Source organism: Asparagus officinalis, chromosome 9 (genome assembly GCF_001876935.1).
Source record: "Asparagus officinalis chromosome 9, Aspof.V1, whole genome shotgun sequence".
NCBI lineage: Eukaryota > Viridiplantae > Streptophyta > Magnoliopsida > Asparagales > Asparagaceae > Asparagus > Asparagus officinalis.
In genome coordinates, this window is record NC_033802.1 from 35,560,120 (window position 1) to 35,568,618 (window position 8,499).

The 8,499-nt window shown below is 32.3% G+C and overlaps 1 protein-coding gene across 5 annotated transcripts in view; it reads right to left on the minus strand.

The window, feature by feature from the left end:
- LOC109823807 (filament-like plant protein 1) overlaps positions 1–8,499 on the minus strand; it is a 71,262-nt gene that overhangs the window by 9,206 nt on the left and 53,557 nt on the right. For 2 of the 5 annotated variants that reach the window (XM_020390191.1, XM_020390188.1), the window contains exon 1: positions 74–259. The exons of 1 other annotated variant lie outside the window; for it this stretch is intronic. The gene's annotated coding sequence lies outside the window, so the exon portion shown is untranslated. Of the gene's footprint in view, positions 1–73; positions 260–295; positions 389–8,499 lie in introns of those variants that run through there. 2 more of the 5 variants (XM_020390189.1, XM_020390192.1) reach the window with 2 other exon arrangements.

The following is an 8,499-nucleotide window of genomic DNA, read 5'->3' on the forward strand; positions in this document are numbered from 1 at the left end:
ACAAACAGAAAGACAACAAAGCTCAAAATTAGTGAAGACTCAATTGGTAAAAACCTAAGAAAAATCAACCCACCACATCAAAATCCAATCTTGGCAAAGACCCAATGGAGACCCCTCACTCAAACCACCATTAAAAGAAGGAAGAAATCCGTGAAGGGGAGGGGGGTTATGGAATGTTGGGATTTTGAATAGGGCGGTGATCTTCTCAGAATAACTTCTTTCAAAATTTCACCATATTTAATGCAACATGGAAACGGAATAGTTTTTCTATTAATTTAAGCAGTGAAAATCTCACCTTTTTTGGAGAGCGCATGTGAAGAGGAAGAGAAAGCAGTGGGGTAAGAAGACAACCGAGAAAGTAAAAAAGAGCGGTTCGGTTTTTTTAAAGCTCAATTATGAATTGCTTTGAGTCAAGGTTTTTATTTGACTTTGTACGGATTGGCGTTCAAAAAAAAATTAGCTAATTGAAATTATAAACTGATTTTGAGCCAAAAAAAAAAGGGACGGCAGGCGTGAAAATATGATGACATGATATGTACCTTGTTAACCTATGATGATTAAAGACCCAATAAAAAACATATGCTATCTTTTTCAGTATTTGTTTTCTTGAATTTTGGTTCTAAAATAATCAATATTATCATACAAATTCTCTAATATACATTAGATCTATGCCAGTGCTTTCATTTAAAATCTAACTCTAATATCAGCTTTCATTTAAAATATCTTACTCTATTCGGGTGGAGAACTATCCATTTAAATTATCTGTTATCTCTATCTCCATTGTGATCAGGGCAAAGGACAATTGTAGCCAAATAAAGGAGGTTATGTGCGAAACCCTGGTGTTGTGTAATTCTCTTATTGGTAATAAGTTAGGGCTCATACTTCTAAAAGGATATTTGATGCATTTCCCTATTAACGAGTAACAACTATCAGGAGGCTATACTTCGAAAAAGACATTTTGACATTTTCATTAACGAATTCAATACATGGGATGTGCTAGAAAACGTCAGTTTAAAGGGGTCAAATAGACACTCAAAGTTCAAGTGATTAAGTAGAATAAAAAAAGTTTAGGAGACGTCGCATGCAAAAACCTCAAAAAATTTAGGGATGTCAAGTGAAGTTTACAAATAAATTTTATTTTTTCATCATAATTGTTAGGAAGGAATTTTAGCTAGAGAATATAGCTTTTTTGTTTCGCTGGTTTGATTTCGTTAATTCAACTTAATTCCTCATATCCGGACATCTGAACGCGAACCAGTATGAGCCTTTTTTGGTCATGCGGTCTTTTTAGGAGAAAACCCCAAAAAACTTAATTTTGTTATATATTTTCCCTTATTCCTGTCAAAATAAGTTCAATTTATTCCCGCCAGAGAGCCCGATTCTTTAATTTCTGGCACATAATTTTTACTACTAATGGTTGCAGTTTAGCAGAGAATAAGAGAGAGCAAGATAACTTTAGACCTCTGTTTTTTTCTCTCTCATGCTTCCCTTTCAGTCTCTTCTCTCTCTTTGTCTGGCAGTTTGACATTAATTTAATGAGTCATTTTTTGTTTCAGTAATGAGTGCTTGATTAGAAATTGATCAGTGATAAATGATAGAATTAGTACAGATTGTTAGAATCCTTGACAATGAGGGGTTGCCACTTCTATGATTTGGGGAAAGGAGGCAAAAGCTAAATGATCTTGTCAGTTGTGCCCACAAAATCTTTTACTTTTATTAAAGGGGCTGTTTGGTTGTTGTTGGTAAAGTTGTGTATTTATGACACAACTTGGAAAGTTGTTGTCCACCTTATCAATTTTACTTTTATACTTTTCTTTGTTTGTTTTTTATTCCATTGGAATCATAAATTGCTTGTTTGGTTTGCAAATGTAACTTTAATTGTTTGTTTGGAAAGTGTAAAAAGTGGTCCCTACTCAAATGATCATATTGGTTGGAATTATTTTTTATTATTTTTTCCTGATTTCAATGTCAGCTTTCTCCTAAAATCATGTCTTTTTTTATGAAACCACTTTACAAGCCACATCAGCATATGAAATCACTTTACACTATTTTCACAACTACAAACAAACAATTGAAAGTGATGAAAGCTGATAATGGGACCCACTTTTTTACACTTTCCATCCTTTGACATGGTAAAAACATACAACCAAAAACCCCTAATCACTTTCAATCGTTTGTTTGTAGTTGTGAAAATAGTGTAAAGTGATTTCATATGCTGATGTGGCTTGTAAAGTGGTTTCACTTTTCTTTGTTTGTTTTTTATTCCATTGGAATCATAAATTGCTTGTTTGGTTTGCAAATATAACTTCAATTGTTTGTTTGGAAAGTGTAAAAAGTGGTCCCTACTCAAATTATCATATTGGTTGAAATTATTTTTTATTATTTTTTCCTGATTTCAATGTCAGCTTTCTCCTAAAATCATGTCTTTTTTTATGACCAACCAATATGATCATTTGAGTAGGGACCACTTTTTACACTTTCCAAACAAACAATTAAAGTTTCATTTGCAAAACAAACAAGCAATTTATGATTCCAATAGAATCAAAAACAAACAAAGAAAAGTATAAAAGTAAAATTGATGAGGTGGACAACAACTTTCCAAGTTGTGTCATAAATACACAACTTTACCAACAACAACCAAACAGCCCCTAAGTGTTTTTCTACATTTCTGTTCATAATTTCCGCGACTAAAATAGCAGATTAGTCTAAAAAGTAACATTTTTCTATCAATTTAACCTAAAATGTAACTTTGTAATGGTTTAGTATGAAAAGTGATAAATACGATGATAAATAGGCATTTTCCAGAGCTGAAGACAATTTTTAAGCTTAATTGATTTTTGCATATAGACCCCTCACTCTCCCATATTTTTCAAATTTATTCCCTCGGGGCCTCAAGTTCTAAAATATGTATAAAAAAACCCTCTCTCATCCCCCTGCGTCCTGCCCACCATCTCGTCCCTCCTCCTTCCCACCATCTTCTCTATTCTTTTCTCATCGCAATCCTCAACCTCTCATTCTCTCTCCCACTCGCTTTCTCTTAATTTTCTTTTGATATCCTCCCTATTACCTCCTCATTTTCCTCTTTCTCGAAATCCATCACTTCTTAACTACTTTTGCTTTTCTATCTTCTTTTCTTTGTTAGGTCTGAGAAAGAAAGAATAGGGGAAGATTGAGTTTTTGATGATTGGAGGTAGGGGTGTGCAACAGTCGGTTCAGTTTAGTTTTTATCAAAATTTGAACAACCAAACCGAACCGCCTATAATTCAAAACCGAACCGAACTGTTGCAAGTCGGTTCGGTGCGGTTCGGTTCGGTTTATTCGGTTCTAACTTCATCAAACTTCTTATCAAACAACAAATTATGTTAAAAAAAAGATATCAACAAAGTAGGAGATTATAAAACATTAGACACTGATATAATGATATTATTTTCAACCCATAATGATTCAGAAAATGAGTTTAGGGTTTGAGTCTTTAACTCTTTGGGGACGGGTCGGCTAGGGTTTGAGATCAGAATGAGTAGTATTGTACTATATTCGGTCGGTTCGGATCGGTTCGGGTTGAAAAGTTTTCAAAACCGACCCAAACCGCCCTACTCATAAAACCGATTTTCCGGGTCGGTTCGGGTCGGTTCGGTCGGTTTTTTTGATTTGGACCGAACCATGCTCAGCCCTAATTGGAGGTGAAGAGGGAGTGGAGAGAGTATGGAAGGAGAGAGAGGAGGAGCGGAAGAGATGAAGAGGAGAAGGAGGTTTGGTATTTGATAGAATATTTGATGTTGGGTCTAAGAGAAGAAGAGGAGGAGGACGTTTTTTTTTCCTTTGATTAGGAGTTGAAGAGGGAGTGGGCGGAGCAAGGAAAGAGAGAGTGGTGAGAGGGAGAAGGGGAGGATAGGGATTGGAAGGAGAAGAGAATGAAGGAAATGGTGGAAAAGAGAAAATAGGAATGAGTATGGGAAAGGATGAAGAATGAGTGGAAGAGAGGAAGGATTGTTGGGGATTGAAGGAGAAGAAAATGGAGGAGATGGAGGGAAGGGACATTTTGTTTTACAAATTTTAAAACTTTTTTGAGGGGTTAATTTGAAAAATATAGGAGAGTGAGGGGTCTACATGCAAAAATCACTTAATTTTTTTTCTTAAAAATTATCTCCACCACTGAAAATGTCTATTTATCATCGTATTTGTTAGTTTTTAGTCTAAACTATCGCTGACATTATTTTTAGGCTAAACTAGCAAAATGGTGTCACTTTTTAGGTCTAGTTTAAAGTGTTTTGTTGATTGGCAAAAACCAAGCCAGAACTGACCCAATTTAATTTAGTTCATTTTTTGCCTCTAAACTGATTTAGTTGTAGAACATGGTGAAGATGGTCCACAATTAAACTAGTTCTTGTCAAAACCACTTTAAGTAATAGGTTTGAACCAATTTTAGTGAGTTGTCAAACACACCCGTAGGACCTTGAATTTAACAAGGTATAGTTTTTTTTCTTAAAAAGCATAATTTAAAATACAATTGTAATTAAGAAGAGGCTAAACAGCACTTAGATATCATATAGTTCTACTCATTTTGCAAGTACATGCTCCTGCCTATTTTTTCCATAGCATTTATATGCACTAGTTATTTAAATTGACATATTTATACATTCTTTTGTGCAAACATGAAAATTTTCATGTAAAAATTCTCATATGACATTTACATGCTAAGTTTAGTATATTTTAACCATTAGTGTATGTTAAATTTGTTATTAAACTTAGTTGAACAAATCATACTCCCTTTAAAAGAGGGAGTTGTGAAAAAACTTTCTAATGACTATATTACCCTTATTCTCTTTTGATATTACATTCTAATACTAACTAAACAAAATTAATTATCATTGTAAATTAATTATATTATATGTCACTTTAAGTTTGCATAATTTGGTCCCTAGAACTTCCAAAGTTATTATAAAACTCTACATCATATTAATTATTAGTAATGTATAATAATATATTAATGGATAATTGCATGTCAATAAAGTATTTATGGAAAGAGTAGAAAACATAGAATTATCCCAAAATTATACCATAAAACTCATATAGGAAAATTACAAAGAACATTCTTATGTTAGGTAACAAGACAGAAGGTACAAACATTAAATTTTAGAAAACATTAGGATATTTAAGTGCATCAATATACATTATCTAAATTTTTTTTAAAAAGTGCAGTAAGATACAAGTGGAGGTATATAAGTATAATGTTGGTAAACTACAAGGTAATTCAGTTCAATTAAGCCTACAAAAGATTTGAAACCTTTGTTATCCACAAACAATAGTATATGATCCCATTGATAAATAATATTCATCATGCAATATAAGATCAGATGCTTAGCTTATATTTATATAGTAGAGGAGATGTGGAAAAATTAAAGCATTCATATTTTAAATGAGTCTCAAGAATTTGAATTATTTCTTAAAATTATATACTTCGCTTAGAAAACTTTAGAGTAGCCTTTTGAAGGACTAGTACAAAGTGTTGGGCGTCAAATAAATATTAAAAAAATAAATTCCATGATATCGAGTTATAAAAATTAGGGATATGTATGTAATATTGGGTGTTATATGAGATAATATTCACATAACATGACATCGTAATATGTAATCTAACATACTAATGAATTTTAAATATAATAATTTGCATCAAAATATATGCTTAAGATTTGGGAGAGCCTAGAGTGGAGAGATTTGGAGAAGAATTGTGGCTTTTGTGGGCTTTGTGGGTTCTGATTTTGTTTCCCAAACACGATCCAAACCCCAGCACACAATCAAATTAAAAATGATATGATTTTCTTGATATCTTCAAATAGATATATTAGCCATATTTTCGATGATGGTCGATATATCAAAAAATCAACAAACAAAAGAAAATAATATAAAATATTACCGAGATAAAGTCTTTAACCCAATATATTAGCCGATATAGCAATATATTAGTCGATATTTAATAGAGTGCCTATAAGAACAAATATATAAACGTTATTTAGATATTAGTTCCTTGATTTTAAAGATCCAATGATTCTATGTTATTCCCACAAAATTTTGAAATTGTTCATAATTTTAGAGGCTATTATTAAATTATTAAAATTTCAAAGGAGAAGCTATAAATAAACCGTATTTAAAAGAAGTGTTAATTTTTTTAAAACCCTCTCAACTATGGGGATTGTCTTAAAAAACCCACTTAACTGATTCAATTTGACAAAACCACGTCATTTATGCGGGGTGTTATAGATAACCCCTCTTAATTTTGGTGCAAATTTAGAAAACATCTCTCAACTATAGAGTATCTCATAAAAACTCTCCTAATCTTTTACACTTCCATCAACAAACCCCCTTAACATAGTTACTTAGATTGTGATTTGGACAAAATACCCTTTTGAAGAAAGAAATTTTAATTAAAAAGAAACCCTCAACTGATAATAAAATGATCACAACCAATTTATAATTCTTTTTTCCTCTATATCACCTCTTTTATCTGGCAAAAGCTAATATAATTCTTTTATGATTGATTGATATTTTGGTCTTTCCAAGTCAATACTTGTCATATAATATATAAGACTCAATGATGTTAGTTTTGAGAAGTTAAGTTTAATTGAGAAAAGTTCACTATGGTTAAATTAATTTTTTTTTAAGTTGAGATAAATTATCTACAAAACACCCAAAACTTGGCAGAGATTTACTTAGTCTTAATTAGTTTTGTCGGGGGGTGGGGGGGGGGGGGGGGTTATGATTGATTGATATTTTGGTCTTTCCAAGTCAATACTTGTCATATAATATATAAGACTCAATGATGTTAGTTTTGAGAAGTTAAGTTTAATTGAGAAAAGTTCACTATGGTTAAATTAATTTTTTTTTAAGTTGAGATAAATTATCTACAAAACACCCAAAACTTGGCAGAGATTTACTTAGTCTTAATTAGTTTTGTCGGGGGGGGGGGGGGGGGAGGGGGTTGTCATGCCCTCCATAGTTGAGAGGAAGTTTTTTAAAATTAACTTTTAACCAAAAGCACAACTTAAGGCACATGTGATAACAATTTTATAAGAGTGGAGTTTATAGCAAGTTTATCACTCAATGAACTGGTTTGAGTTATTTGTCCTTAAATTTATCCTACACATCAACTCTAAAATTTTTTTGCTATAAGAATCTCTACGAGAAATATAATATTTATTTAGGATGGGTATATGATCCTTCTGATTCCCCTTGTCTTTAATGATTTGTAATAAATTATTTGACGAAATAAATTAAGTTGTCATTGTATATTGTTCACATGCTTATAAGTTTTATGAAGCTCATAGCTTGGATATGAGTATTATTACAGATACTGTATTCTTCTAACTTCTTAAGCTAAATTTGTGGACGTTGGTTGGCATTGGATAGATATGAATTATTTTGTTAAGATACAATCAATATGAGTACATAATAATTAATATGAGTGCATAATATGTACAAATCATTCTCGGACTATATTTTGTAATTTTTTGAAACTAGAGAGTAATCGTTTTGACAAATCAATTAGTAGTTGGGAAGATGTAAAAAGAGTACAACATCAAATTTTAGAATTGATCACATAATTTATATTTTCTTTCTTGATTGAATTTGCACATTCTAACTTAAAAAATTTAGAAAAAAGTTCTTGAATATCTATATACTCGATCGCTAGATAAATAATAGGTGGAAGTGATTTTTTATAATAGAACAAAATCCTTAATGACTACATAAAACCTATCATTTTCCTTAATGAATTCAAGAATTTATGTTTTATTAATAATACTATTTTTTTCTATATTTGTCCCTTACATTATTAATATTTTGAAATTATACATTCAAATTACTAATTAATCTTAAATCATTAATATTTTAAGTCTTTAAACATCACTATTTCTCTGGAAGATAAAATGTAAAAATCACACATGTAAATATCCAAAGAAATTTATATATTATGATAATTATAAAGTTTTTTACAGCCATGTTATAGTAAATAAATAAACTTAAAGTAAATAATTATAATATTTGACCATGTGCAGTGCATGTGTAGTGCATGTGTATTTCACCTAGTCTTATGAAAAATAAAAAAAAATGAGGATATTGTGGGCGTCTAAAAATGCCTATAGGTGCCCGTACACAGCTCGAGACGAAGAGAAGACGATAAACATCATTATCCAAATAGAAGAGGATTATCCGAGTCAAAGAGGATCATCTGACGCCGACAAGCGTATGAAGTGAATCAACAAACCATTGATGACGTGGTGACGAACCACCTGAACGGCCAACGCCAAGTAGCCTGCGTGCTTACCGGCCACCGCCAAGTGGCCCGCACGCTCATCAGCCACCTCCATGTGGCTCGCGCACTCATCAGCCAGCTCCAAGTGATTCGCGTGCTCACCACCCACCGCCAAGTGGCCCACACGTTCATCGGCCATCAGAATGGCAAACCAAGTGGCCCGTGCACTCATCGGCCACCTCCATGTGGTC